We start from the raw sequence: 13744 nt of genomic DNA, 5'->3' as shown, positions 1-13744 counted from the left end.
ACATCAACTACGAACAAAATAAAACGATACAATCAACTCATAAAAACCACCTCAAAGTCACAACATCAAGGAACTTTGGAAAATTAAAAGCCGCGCTGCCGGCACCGGGCGGAACGCGGCTTCCGGTAAGAAAGCGGCTCCTCCGGCGGCTCCTGAGGACTGCAGGGGGTCCCGACGGCACCCGAGCCCCGCGCCCGGAGCGGCCGGCACCGGCGCAGCGGCCGCGCCGCCTCTCCCGCCCGCCGGCTCGGCAATGCTCCCCTCGGCTCCGCACGCCTCGCTCCGGCGCGGCTCCGGCAGTCCCGCGCCAGCCCGGCCGCGCCCAAGTCTCCTTCCACCTCGGCAGCTCCCCAGGCAACGCCAGCAGCTCCCGCGCCGGAACCTTTGGTGCCGGGCCAGGGGCAGAAGCAGCGCCCTCAAATGCAGCGGCACACCCCGAGTTCAACCCTTCAAACGCTGCGAGAGCTGCAGCTTCCTTCAACTGAGCTCCCGAAACTGACGCCACACTCAGGTGCTCACCTCACTTCAACGAGGGCAAATAAATGTGTTCTCCCCTTCAGTTTCATCCCCTATAAGAGCAGAAAAGAAGGGACTTTCCTCAAATGATAGTAAAAGGGGGATTTTTACGGCAATCCAAACCCTTTACAAGGACGGACAACACGTCCCCTACCAACTACCCCATCCATTTAAACCTCAGGATGATGAAAATGAGGGGGCTACCCTCAAGTCAAAACCCAGCATACAACAACAATATTTTTCTCCTTCTATTTAAAATAGAAGACAGGAATTCCCTGCCACCCCGGGATACCCCTAACACCCTGGAAAAGGCATGTTTTCCTTCAATCAAGACCCTCAAAACCACGAGTGCACAGGAATCCCTCCCAGTTCAAACACAGACAATAATGGAAGAGAAGTTGCTTCCCTCATTTTGAACTTCTTTTGTCTTAATAAACCCTAGTTTGGTGGGGGTGGGTTTTTTTTTGTTTTTTTTTTTTTTGGGTTTTTTTTTTGGGGGGGGGGGGGGTTGGGGGGGGGGGGGTTTGTTTTGGGTTTTTTTTTTGGTGGTTTTTTTTTTTTTCCGGGGAGCAACGGGGAGGGATTGGCAAAACGAAATTTAAAAGGGAAAGGAGAAAAGTCCCCGCTATAAAGGCACACCCTCTCACCTGTTTGGCTGCTGTTTCCCAGCACAAAGGTTTGTCCCTTGGCACCTCCTTTGAGCAACGTTCCAGGTATCCAAGTGATTCCCCAGACCCTGTCTGAAGCTCTCACCGTCCTTCCATGAGACAACCCCGGGAGCCCCCCCTAAACTCCTCTTCTCGAACAGCTCCATGCAAGAGTGAGCTGAGGCAAACCCCCTAAAACAGCCGCCGGCAGGAGCCGCCCCCTCATCATCCTCACAGCTCACACCTGGGGCTGCTCTGAGCCCTCATCATCCTCACAGCTCACACCTGGGGCTGCTCTGAGCCCTCATCATCCTCACAGCTCACACCTGGCGCTGTTACTCTCCAACAGCGCCTCTCCCTGTCCAGCACACAGCCCACTTCTCACAGACACACACCAAGCAGAAATCCACTAGGGGTGTTGGCTTTTCTTAGTCCGTCTGGTTAGACGATTAAAACACATACATGCATTGATGGTCATTGAGGGAAAGCTTTCCAGTGGAGAAAATAGTCATTTTGGAAGCACACTTTGATACACCTTCAGAAAAAGCAGAATCAGCACCAATGCCTAAAACCCCTGCTGAGGAACCCAGCCCTCCTTGGGACACCCAAAGCAGCAGACCTCGAAAAAGGAGGGGAAAAGTCAAGCTTGGAGTGGAAAAAGAGAACATAAGTACACCAGCCTTTCAAAATGCCTGCACACATCAATAGTGGGAACCAGTCACATTTCTTCTTTCCTTGCTTTCTGTGATGACATAAATATGAAGTAAAAACACGTTAAACAAAAGGCAGAGCTAGGATTTTACAGGTCTTCATTTTGGCAGTCTGGATGACAAACGCCTCTTCCGGGACTGCGACACATTTTGGGGACTGGCAGAGAATGGAGGCAAAAGGTGCCAGAGCGCCCTTTCTATTCCCTTCAGCCCCTGCAGCTGTTCTGATGGTTTCAGGGCATTGCTTGGTTCATTCCTAGATCAAAACGTTATGGCATTATTTTCAAAACTACTACCCATCCCCAGTCAGCTTCCTACATCCCTGGATACAAATGAGTGGATAGAGAGAGGGTTTCTTTCCAAATGAATTTAACAATATATTCCTATTTTTACCAATACCTATAAAAACGAAGCACTTGACAGGATGTAGTATTCTACACACCCCCCTCCCTGTGCATTTTGGGGCAGCTTTGGGTCCCTCGGGGGGACGGCACCCGGCATGACCCCCCCTCATTCGCCACCCACCTGATCCTCCGCCGCAGCGTGCCTCCCTCTCCTAGGGACCTTAGGGTGCCCCAAATGACACCAGAGCCCCGAGTCTTCACCCCTTTTTCCTGGCCCCCAAAGAAGGCACAGAACGAGTCTTAACTGCCCTGGACAGCAGCCCAGCACTTGCTTCCATCCCTTTCCACATGTACATTCCCCCCGAAAGGGACTCTGCCGCAACAAGAAAAGGGGGCAGCCCCCAGAAGGGTCGAAGCTCCTGCAGGGAGGGCGAGGGGCAGAGAGAGGGAGCGGCAGAGACGGCGGGGACGCGGCACGGACGGCACGGCACAGAGCGGGGGCCGCTCTCAGCGCGATGCCGGCAAAGCCGCAGGTCCGGCGGGGCCGGGCGGGGTTTGACCGGCACGGGGGGATCCGCCGAGAGCCTCCGGCCCCGTGCGGGACTCCCGCAAGGGCCCAGGGGCGCCGGGCTCCGGCCCTCTGGGCTTTATTCTCCGGCGCCCCCGGCCCCGCGGCTGCGGGGAAAGAAGGAACGGGGCGACGGGAAGAGAAGAGGGCTAGCAGGGCATGAGAAAGGGTAGGGAGGGAGGTCGGGCTGTGGAGGAAAGCGGGAGGGCAAGGGAAAGGCCGGGAGCGGGGAAGAGGGATGGTGCACAGAGGAGGGAGAGAGGGGGAATAGAACGGAGCAGCGGGATAGGGACAGGATAGGAAGGAGTGAGGGGAGTGGGGGGTCGGGTTTGGGAGGAAGACGAGGGGAGGGTCTGGGGAACGAAGAACAGGAATATGGGGAGGAGGAAGGAAGGGTAGCGGAGGGACGGGAGGGGAGGTCGAAAAGGGAGGGAAAGGGGTTGGCTTTGGGGACAGCAGGAAATGGAGGAAAGAGAGAAAGAAGGGGAATATGGAGAGGAGGAATGAGGGGTAGAGAGAGGTATGGATTTACTCCATCCTTTGATCCTGACCGCAGCTCTCCAGCCCAAACACCAGTTCTCACAGACGCAATCTAAGCGGACAACTACTACAGATGTTTGCTTTTAAAGTAAAATTTTTATTACATCTGGCTAAATGATCAAAATAAATACCATGCTACAGACTGCTGGGAGCAAGATTCATCCCTGAGAACCATCACACTTATATCCTCGAACATTTCAACTTCAGTGTGAATATTGTAGGAACTTCCTGAATGCCATTCCTTAATACAGCAACAAGACAAAGTCCTCACCCACTCTGGATCTTCAAAAAGTAGAGTACAAGGTTTAAACAAGCCTTGTGGCTTGAGGGGCATCATCTGCCCCAAAAGCCCAACTCTGCATCCAAATGAAATGAATATCACAAACAGATCAATGAACACCAGACGCACGGGACACTGTCAGCTTGGCCCTGTAACTAGCTCAGCAATGGAAAAACGTGAGCCCGGAGGTCCCATGAGAAAGTCCAAAATGTACTGCAAGCTGTTTCTAGAAGGTGCCCAGGTCATTATTTAAAGGTGTGGCTCAATTAAGGAGCAATACCAATAAAACCCCCAGACAAAAGGCCTGGGGTTTTTTTTTCTTTCAACTATCAACTCAACTATCCAAGGCATGGTTCAGTAATTCAGGTAAGTTCAGCCTGCCACTTTCTGTTGAAAAAGGATCAACTAAGTCTACACTCCAAGATATAAAGAGCAGTTATATTTATTATGGAGGCGGAACACATGGTATCATTTTTTCCACTGAACCTTAGCCACAGGAGAAGCTTTTCTTCAGGAGCTGCAACGAATTTGGGTAGGTGAATGACATCAGAGAATCACTGCAAATTCAAAAGGCAGAAAAAGCTCTACCACTAAAGGCAAAAAGAAGGGAAAGGTTTCAGAAAACATCTCTGTGGTCTAATTAATAATTATTTCCAATTCTCCAGTGACAACAGGAAGCTGCAGCAATTAAGGCTGCACAGTCCATAGATGCAAGAGCTCAGCACACATCCAGAGAGGCAGTTCCAGCATCTAAAATAAAAAAAAAAAAAAGAAGAAAAAGTTGATTTATTTTGTTTTAAAGTTATTTTAAGTTCATTTAAGAACAGGGAAAAGAAGAGAAACCACACAGACTTCCAATGCAATGTTCTAAAGCCAGCAAGAGATTTAGTCTTGTATATTGAATGTTTAAAATCACATGCATAATTACAGAACACTTTCCAGTTAAAAGCACATTTCAAAAGCCAACTCTGACAGTTTATCTGCAACTGCTATCAAATAACTATTTCATATCTATATCTATGTGTATATATATATGTAAAAACATGATTTTCTGTAATTGGCATACAGGCAATTTTAAGCCTGATTTGCTTGACAGCTGCTTTTCTGCCAAGGGCATTCCCATCTTTTTTAAACCTAAATACAGTTTTCGAAAACTGATTTTTGTGAGATCTGGCTCATGTACTGATTATTCTTGGAGTTTCCCTCGACACCAACATCAGTGGGTAAACCCAATGTGTCCTTGAAGGGCTATAAGACCCCAGCTATTCAATCCCCAGTTCCCTCAGGATTGGTCTATTGAAGCTTTTCAGGGTTAATTTAGCAAACTTCAGGTTTTGGCAATTTCAGGATTAAAATAACAAGAAACCTGTGAAAAAATAAATTTAACTAAAGCTGGCTAAAAGCCATCCCTGCTGAGGACTCATTAAAAACGAAGCAGGACGGATTCAGCTTGCCAAGATCAGAGTTCTCTGCCCACTGAGGACACAGCAACCAGCAGGGACCTTTCTCCCACTCTCCAGCAGAGACCTCCTCTCCCCACATCCAGGGAACTGCAGCCACTCAGGGAACATCAACTTAGTCCTGGGTTGGCAACAGGAGAGGGACAAAGAATATTTTTAAGCCATTCCAACCTCAGTGCCGTCCAGTCCTGGGAGAAAGCACCTCCCATCATTCTTGGAATTTTCTTCCCTGTCTGTTCCAGCTTTGGAAGGCTTCTGTGGGAGCTGGAATTATCGGTGCGGTTCAGAAGCTGCACGTGGTACCTAAAGCATTCCCTCGGGAACATGGAACTTCCCTCGTGCGTTTCATTTCTTTATCCCAAATACTCTCCCCAGTTATCCACAATCTAGAAAGAAAAAACAGGGAAAAGAAGGAAGACCAATTAATTCTGACATAAGGAGTGTTGATTATCCCAACACACTTCCAGCTGAAAAAAAAAATTCCACCACTCTAAAAAATCCACTTGATATTGTCTCAATTCAATAATCATTATTTAAATATTGTATTAAGAATCGTAACAACACAATGCTTGGAATTGTCAAAAACAGCTCAGCTTGGCAATTTCAAGGAATTTCACACCCAGGGAACTGAGTGGTCCCAGATTTGAACACCACATTTCATATAAATCTGATTTGTCTGCTAAGCTTTTCCAAAAGCTGTGGAGTCAAGGCTGGAAATCCTCACTGAAGCTTTTCCACGTCACATCTGGTGGGAAAACCCCACTCTGAAGGCTTTGGCTTTATGAGATCGCACTTGATGTTACAGACACAGAATTCCTTTGGGATTTAGCACTTCCTGCACCTCCAAACACATTAAAAGAAAAAAGTGGAGAGTGCTGAGGCTCAATTATTCCCATTCTCTTCACATCTCTTTCCTCAGCTCCACAGGGATTTGTGCCTCCTCTGAAGGTCTAGAAAGGAATTTGGGAATCCCCTTCAGTTTCTTTGGTTTCCAGCTTTTTCTCTGAGGTGGCCCAAAAGGCAAAACAAGAAGAAAAAAAACCCAAAATGGCACAAAATCCCAGCTCTTCCCACCAAACTTTGGGAGAATCCACGGTGGTTCCAACACTGCTCCAATCCCTCCTTGAGCTGAGCTTCTGGGGTGCTCTGCCTAATCCACATCCAAGCCTGGATAGCCCAAAGCCTGCAGGAAAAGAGGAGGCAAGTGTAGGGGAGAGAGGGAAAAAAATGGAGTTTTGGGTTTTTCCTCTGGGCACAAGAAGACGGAAGGGCAGGATGAAGAGGTTTCATGAAAAAGAAGTCCCAAAGGCTGCTTAATTCCCAGCAGTTAGTGCTGCTGAGGTTGAATCCAAGAGGACAAATCCACTGGGATCAAACAGAAGAGGCTGACAGGATGGGTCATAACACAGACCTGCAAAGCTGGTCTTTCTTCTCTGGGGCCCTCCCAGAAATTCTCCATGTCTGGATGTATTCCCAGTCTCCCTGCTGGGGAGGATGGACTTCGATATCCCAGGTTACTGGTGAGGCTCAAATGATAAAGTTATGCAATTAGCAAAGTGGCTTTTTTCTCAAAGAAATGGACATATTCTCTGAAACTGGGATGACCTATCCCATGGCTTTCTCCAGGAAGAGTCACAGTTGGATACGGTCTCCCATAGAAGATTCCATATGGGCTCGCCTTTTGCTTGGAGCTTGGCTGAATTTGTCAGCAATGCCAGGGAATGTAACCATTTGAGGGTTTTGGCAGATTTGGCTCATTTGCCCTTTTAGGCCTTGTTTCCGTCCCTCAACCTTCCCACTGGATTGCAGTCTCCAAGGAATATGTAAATCCCATTTGACTCCCGTTCTTTTGGACAATTTTTGCATGATTCCTGTACAAATTGAGGCCCCCTATTAGGATGCTTTTCCCTGCCATTCCCCAGCAGTTTCATCTGCCAGTCCATTACCTACATTAGTTGGGCTCTTCCCAGATTTCTCAGCTTCACAAGGCAGGAGTTGACTTGGCTTGGGAACTAAACACTCCCAAGGAATAGTCTGATAACGTCTTCACGTTTGACAGCTGATCCTTGTGCTGAAAGGATCCCTCTTTCTCCCCTTCAGGCAATTCCAAGGCTCAGTGCTCTCATCTGGGAACAGCTCCCAGTTTGGACCTTCTTATGGAGTATCCCTCCAGTCTTCCCTGCTGGGATCCTGCTCAGGAGTCCATGGGGTGCAAATGTAGCAATTAATTCTTCTCATCCCTGCCTGGTTCTAATTCCAAAGGATTTTGTGTCTGCCTTACCCGGCTGGAGTCTGCTTCCTGCTTCAGAAAAAGTAGCGTTTCCAGTTTCTGAACATTTGTCTTATTCAGACAGAAGAGCTTATAAAGCCCAACTTGCAAGAATACTGTGTGGTTTGATAATTCTAAAGAAACCTACATGCATTTATGTCCTGTTATATTCTATTTAAGCAAAACAACATTCTCTGGTAAATCAAGAAACATAAAACAAGGCATTCAGTTCTCTTCCAGCTCCTTTTACCCATTCTGGGTAGAGCCAGTTTTGTTATCTTCTGAAGCTGATTTCTCTTTAAAAAAAATCAAAATCAAAACAACAACAACAACAAAACCCAGTGCTTTTTTGTTATTATTTTTACATGTATTTTATAAACCCATCCACCTTGGGCAAAACCCACATTTGCTGTGCCAGCAAACTCCCATTATCATAGCTTTGATGCAAGACCTGTGCAATGGGGAAATAAACAGTTACTATGATTCCCTCTCTTACCTCCATGACATCACATCCATCCAATGGATTCAAAATCCATTGCACCAGCTATTGGCTTACCAGCTCCAGGGGCACAAGACATGGACAATGCAGGATCCACATGGAAAAAGTCTGGATCACGATGCCAAGGAACTCTGAAAGACCGTTCAAGGACACCTCTGGTGACAGCTGGCAACACCTGTATTATGAAAGAGGAAGAAAGTCCAGTGATTAAAAAAAAGCACAAGCCTGATAATGGAGAACAGTTCTGGGGCAGACTGTTCACAGAAGGCAAAGGCTTTGTCACTGAGCATCACACCTGAAGTCAGGGATGCATAAGGGAGACAGAGTTAGGCTGTAGTGACATGCAACATGATCATTAGCAAAACGACTGCCTAAGATTATGACTTGTCAGACAAGCACAGATGATAAGAACAGACGAAGAGTTTGGGCAGACATTTTGGAAATGCTAGTTTAACTCTATTAGTCTTTATCTGCGTGGATACAAAGAGTTGGGGAAAAAAGGGAAAGTTTCTGGAAAGACTGTTTAGCACCTTAATACAAACAAACCATCCCAGTCAGGGAGGCCTTAGTCTTCAATTTCATGTTTTGGATAAGGTCTCCCTGACAGATTTTGTTTGTTGGATTTTGTTTGTTTGAGATTCTTTTCTATGCTCTCGCTACCAAAAAGCGGAACAGAAATGCAAAGGAAAAAAAAAAAAAAAAAAAAAAAAAAAAAGGTGCAAGGAAGAGGGATTCAGAATCATTAGGAACTAGAGAAATCTTCAAAAACAGAAGGACCCTAGAGGTATGTCCTTCATCAGAAGCCACACGCAATCAGGATACTGAAAATGACAATAAAAAAAAGAAAAAGGGGCAGTAGAGTTTAACCTAAGAACCACAGAAAAGCCAACAAGTGTTGAAAAGCACACAGTTTTGGTCATATACACAAACTTTTGTATTTTCCTAAGTATAAACAGCATTCATCAAAACACAAGAACACTTCAACATCCTTGCAAGAGCAACAAAATAAAGCTATCTGCTACAATGAGACATTTCAGCTTTAATTTTGAATAAAGTAGTAGTGTAGCTTGAAAAATAAAAATATTTTCTAGTAACAGAAAAACATTTAAAAGACATCATATCAGCAATCATGCTTTATTACCTACTAGAAAAGGCTAAGAACCAATCCAAAATAATTATTCTGACAAAGGGAAAGAACAAGATCCCTCAAAATGTGGAACTTATTATCAGATGCAGAAAAACAAGACACGATTGCAAACGGTCATATTAAAATACAATACAGCAAGCCAGAAATATGGCTTGGAGAAAACCACTTGCAGACAGGAAAAAAACTGGTGACTCCCTTCCCATCCACATCAGGAACTGTAAGGTCTATCGAAGAATTCATAAGGCAAGCAGATGGTCAAAACTTAAGGGGGGGCACCAGAAGTGACTGTCACACCCATTTTATTTCAAACAAACTTGGAAAAGTTTCTGTGCCATATATATTTCCTTTACAGGTGTTGCAGACTATTTTAAACTGAAATGTCTGTAGAACAGATTACAGAAGGGATTAAGCCATCAAAACGCATAACAAGTCATTAGGCCATAAGGTATTCCCCTCAAATGCTCAACTTGAGGATGAAATAACAAGCATAGTATCTGTGGTGTTTTATCTCTGTACTAGGAGACTGGATGGTACCATACGTAACATGATTTTTTCATTAGGATTTTCAGAGAGTTCCAGGCTTATAAATCTTCTGTCCGCTCCAAGCATGCCAGTAGAAGTATACTAGTAGAACTAGCTAGAAGAATTTGCACGTACATGAGTAGTAAGCTGTAAATGTACATAAAACGTCAGCACAGTTTTTGCAAAGGAAATTCATGCCTGACAAATCCTTTAGAACTATTTGGACTTATCAGTGAACATAGAAACATCACCTGAGGTACTGTATTTGGATTTCCAGAACCTGTTCAGTACAAACACTCAAAGACTTAATCTACGCTGTGTGGGGCAAGAGGAATAGCTCTCCCCTAGAGAAGCAATTCATTAAAAGGCTAAAAGAAACAGAATAAATGGCCAGTTCATAGATGAGTAAAAATTGCCACTCAGATTAGCCCTAGGAAACCATATTTACAGAGAATATGAAAAACGCGGGTGAATAGCAAGGCAAGAGATTTCTAGCCATGTCTTCCCAAAGTAGTTTAAAAAAACGCCCCTATAGCATTGCTGTGGGGACTAACAATACTGTGGGAACAAACAGTAAAGGTGCCAATGCATTTCAGCGTGAATAACACAAAAAATAAAAAACAAAGACACAAAGGGGATGGATGTTCAAAGTTTGAACATTAAACGCTGAATACTGAACACTATACATTGCCATAACAGAGAACTGTTACGACCAAAACAGGATCTTGATAATTACTACGTTTAAAAGCTCATTGCTCAGAAGTCAGATAGAAGACTTGGAAATACTCGCGAAACAATAGGAAACATAGGAGGGGGGAAAAAAGTCACATTACAATTAATCCACATTGCTCCTCCATCTTGAATATGGTGCATAATGCAGATCTCTAACTCTCTTAAATGAGGTAACAGTATGACAAAAGGTACTAGAAGACATGCATGTATGAAATAAGATACAGATCAGCTGCTGTACAAAATAGACTCTGCTTCTTCAACCAGAAAGCAAATTGGCGAAAGCACAACAAAGTTCAGCAGTTATCATGGAAGTGGTATTATTCATAATTTTCTATAATATAAGTCTTAAGAGGTATCAAATGACGTTAGGAAGCACCAGGTTTAAACACACATCTCTCTCTTTCTTTATGCAGCACCTGGACATCGGAAAATTCACTTTTCCATCAGATATTGCAAATCCCAAAACCTCGTATAGCTTGAAAAAATCACTTGGACAATGACAGATGAAATGTGCAAAGACATGACCTCTGGCTCATGAAATTTATCAGCCACAGGTCACAATCACCAGAAAAATATTCCAGGGCTGTCTTGGACAATGGACCAGACACTGAACTCCTTTTGACTACGACAATTCCTTTAACAAACACCATCAGTGTTTCCTTGCTTATTAACTACTGTATTTTAATTTAGGCATGCTTTTTAAAAAAGAGCATGTCTTCATTTTATGACCCTAGAGATCTGTGGCACATTACAACTACAGTTAAAACACCTCAGGTGGCTTGTTTTGTGCACAAAAAACCTCCTCCTTAGGAAAGACATGAGATGCATGGATACCTTCTGCCATTAAATTCAATGCCTCACGGATGTGTTCCAAGTTCATTTGAATGCATCTGGAGCTTCGCCTAATTCTCAAGCTTATTTCCACAAACAGAACTTAAGGTTCGCATCCGAAAGCTTTAACCACAAGTATCTTCAGAACAAAATGCTGCTGCTGTACATTCCCTTCAACTTGGTGTCCTATTTCCAACTTCAATTCACTGGCTAATTAGAGGAAGAAACCTTTTAGACAGTATTCTAAGATCCACTGTTGACGTTTTGTTCAAAGAAATTGGTAATAAGATTCACTCAATCGAGCCTGTCCCTTCATTTCCTTATGGTCAAGTGTTCTTTCAAGTATTCTAAAGAAAAATATAGTCAAAAGCATGAAAAATGGTAAAACTAAACTCATTCACTCCATAGCTTAATCACACTTCTTTGACTAATGTTTAGATTTTGCTAAGGTGTGCTTAAAAGTATTTCAAGGCAGTCGTGACTAGAATTCCTGTAAATGCAGGCAAATCTAGGCACCTAGGTCCAGCTCACACACTATGCGCACAGAATGTCCACATGTCAGAATGCACCAGGCAGTTCAGTGACTCACTACATAGCTGGGCACATTCTGGTAGATAACCTGAGAGCTACACACACTGGTGCAGCCAAACAAGTGCAGCAATTAGGATAAGCATATTTTAGATATTCATTATATAACATGTTTTCATGAGCTTCTAAAACCATCCCCAACTGCCCTGGTCAGATTGAAAAACAGCCATGGACATAAAAAGTAACGCCCAGCCTGTTTTAAAGTTTTAACTGCATCTTACCAAAACGATGAAAGCATTCTGTGCCTTTTAACGATCAAATTGAAACTCTTTCTCCCCATCTCTCCAACTCCGATGTTCGCAGATCTCTTACTGATCAACAGTTGTATTGCTACAGGAGAAGCCTACTATCACAGTAGCTGGGATAAGAGAAGTCATGTCATATTACCCAGGTCAACCTAAGAGAGGACACAAATAGCAGACCTTTCAACTATCAACATTTACTGGTAGTATTATTGTGTAACACCATTCGTGTTCAGAGATATAAAAATGGGCTATGAAAAGCTCACAAAAGAAAAGGATAAGGCTATATGCTTGTTAAAAAAAAAAAAAAAAGGACCAAAAAGCATACTTTGATAATGCTTTTTGTATTTATGGAAGTAAAATATACACATTGAAAATACTTGTCACCATTTTTTTTATGACAGTGTTGAAAAATTATCACAAATTGAAGCCTGGAAAGTGCTAGAGATCATGTATAAGCATCAACCTCAGCTATTTAGAAGAGTTTCATTCAAGACCATAAATCATTAGGCTATCAGTCAAGGCTGATATTTGATTACAGCAGAAAAGCTTAACTATTTTTAAAGTTCCTGTTCTTTAGCTACATCTCACATTTCATCCTAGAGTCTTTGTGCACTTTAAAACATGCAATCTCTTTTCTAGGTTTAACTAGTATTTATTAAGGCTACACTAAGGTAATGTACAAAGGTAAAAACATGGGATGTTTAGTTCAACAATCACACCACCAAGCCCTCTTCATCAATTTATTATCTATACTCAAAACTCTTCAGGATTCTGAAGTCTACTGGGCGACAAATAGAAAACATTTGAAATAAATAGTCACTTATACCAAAAAGTCACCAAATATGCTCGCCCTAGTTAACAGTGCAGTTTGCTTTAGAAGGGGTCAGTCCTAGTTAATAGTTTGGTTTAGAATGGGTCAAAGACACTCTTCATGAGCCAGCCTTCAGCCACTGCACTCAGCTTTAGTTCAACCTGACAGCGCTCAGCACCTACTTGGGGACAGCCCTTCTAAGAGCATCTGCCACAGCTCAGATCACCTTCAGTCTGCCAGCTACCAGTTTAGAGTCTACAAAGTTATTTTTCTTGGGGCTACCTGAGGTCTTGTTCAGATGCACAAAGTCCGGACATGTACGAGTGAAAACCCTAAAGGAAAGAAAGGCCCACGACCACATACCTCTTCACTACAAAGTCTCTGCCTACAGCTCTCTTTTCTCCGTGTTGTCTCATCTCTCCAGTCAGGGCCCACGAGCTGCTTGGTAAGAGCAGTTCAGAGTCACAGCAGAAATATCTGTAACAGTTCATTTTACCAGCTTTACAGGAAGTCTCCAGTGGCATTTCTAGAAAACAAAAGGACACAACGCAACATATGGTATGGTACATAGCGTACCATACCAGATACTGGGTTCCGAGTACGCTCGAACTAATTTTCAGCTCCTTATTTCTAAGGGAAAAGAAAACCGAACAATCATTTTTCTTTAGTGCAATTAAAGTGCAAACCAGTCACGTAGTCGAGGACTATCCACACTTCCCCACGTAAACAGTCACTTACGGAAAGGGTCTGCAGAGCAAAAGCCTGGGTGGACAAGGTCACTGGCCTCTGCAGCACTCCCCAGCTTAGACGGTATCCTCCTATTTCAGAGGCGTGTATGAAGAGCGACTCAGTCCCTGTTAACGAAAACGACCAGCAACCAGCAGCGAGGAAGCGCTGATGGTCCAGCGGCCTTTATGAGCCCCACGGAGAGCCGTGGCCCGCCGCTCGGCCCACTGCGGAGCGGAGTTCCGCTGCCCGGAGGCGCGTGACCCACGACCGGCGCGCGCCTCCCGAGGGGAGGGGGCGCAGGGCAGC

At 44.5% G+C, this 13744-nt stretch overlaps 1 long non-coding RNA gene across 1 annotated transcript; it reads right to left on the bottom strand.

Moving 5' to 3' along the window:
- Positions 1–3401: 3401 nt before the first annotated feature.
- On the bottom strand, positions 3402–13669 carry LOC128795891 (uncharacterized). Its single transcript, XR_008433655.1, has 6 exons — positions 13448–13669; positions 13073–13235; positions 11875–12050; positions 7891–8008; positions 5237–5451; positions 3402–4355 (listed from the first exon to the last, which is right to left on the bottom strand). It is a non-coding gene; the product is annotated as an uncharacterized LOC128795891 (long non-coding RNA).
- Positions 13670–13744: the final 75 nt, after the last annotated feature.

Source organism: Vidua chalybeata, chromosome 15, assembly GCF_026979565.1.
Source record: "Vidua chalybeata isolate OUT-0048 chromosome 15, bVidCha1 merged haplotype, whole genome shotgun sequence".
NCBI lineage: Eukaryota > Metazoa > Chordata > Aves > Passeriformes > Viduidae > Vidua > Vidua chalybeata.
Note: the sequence above shows the minus strand (reverse complement) of the source record. Positions and strands in the feature narration are given on the sequence as shown.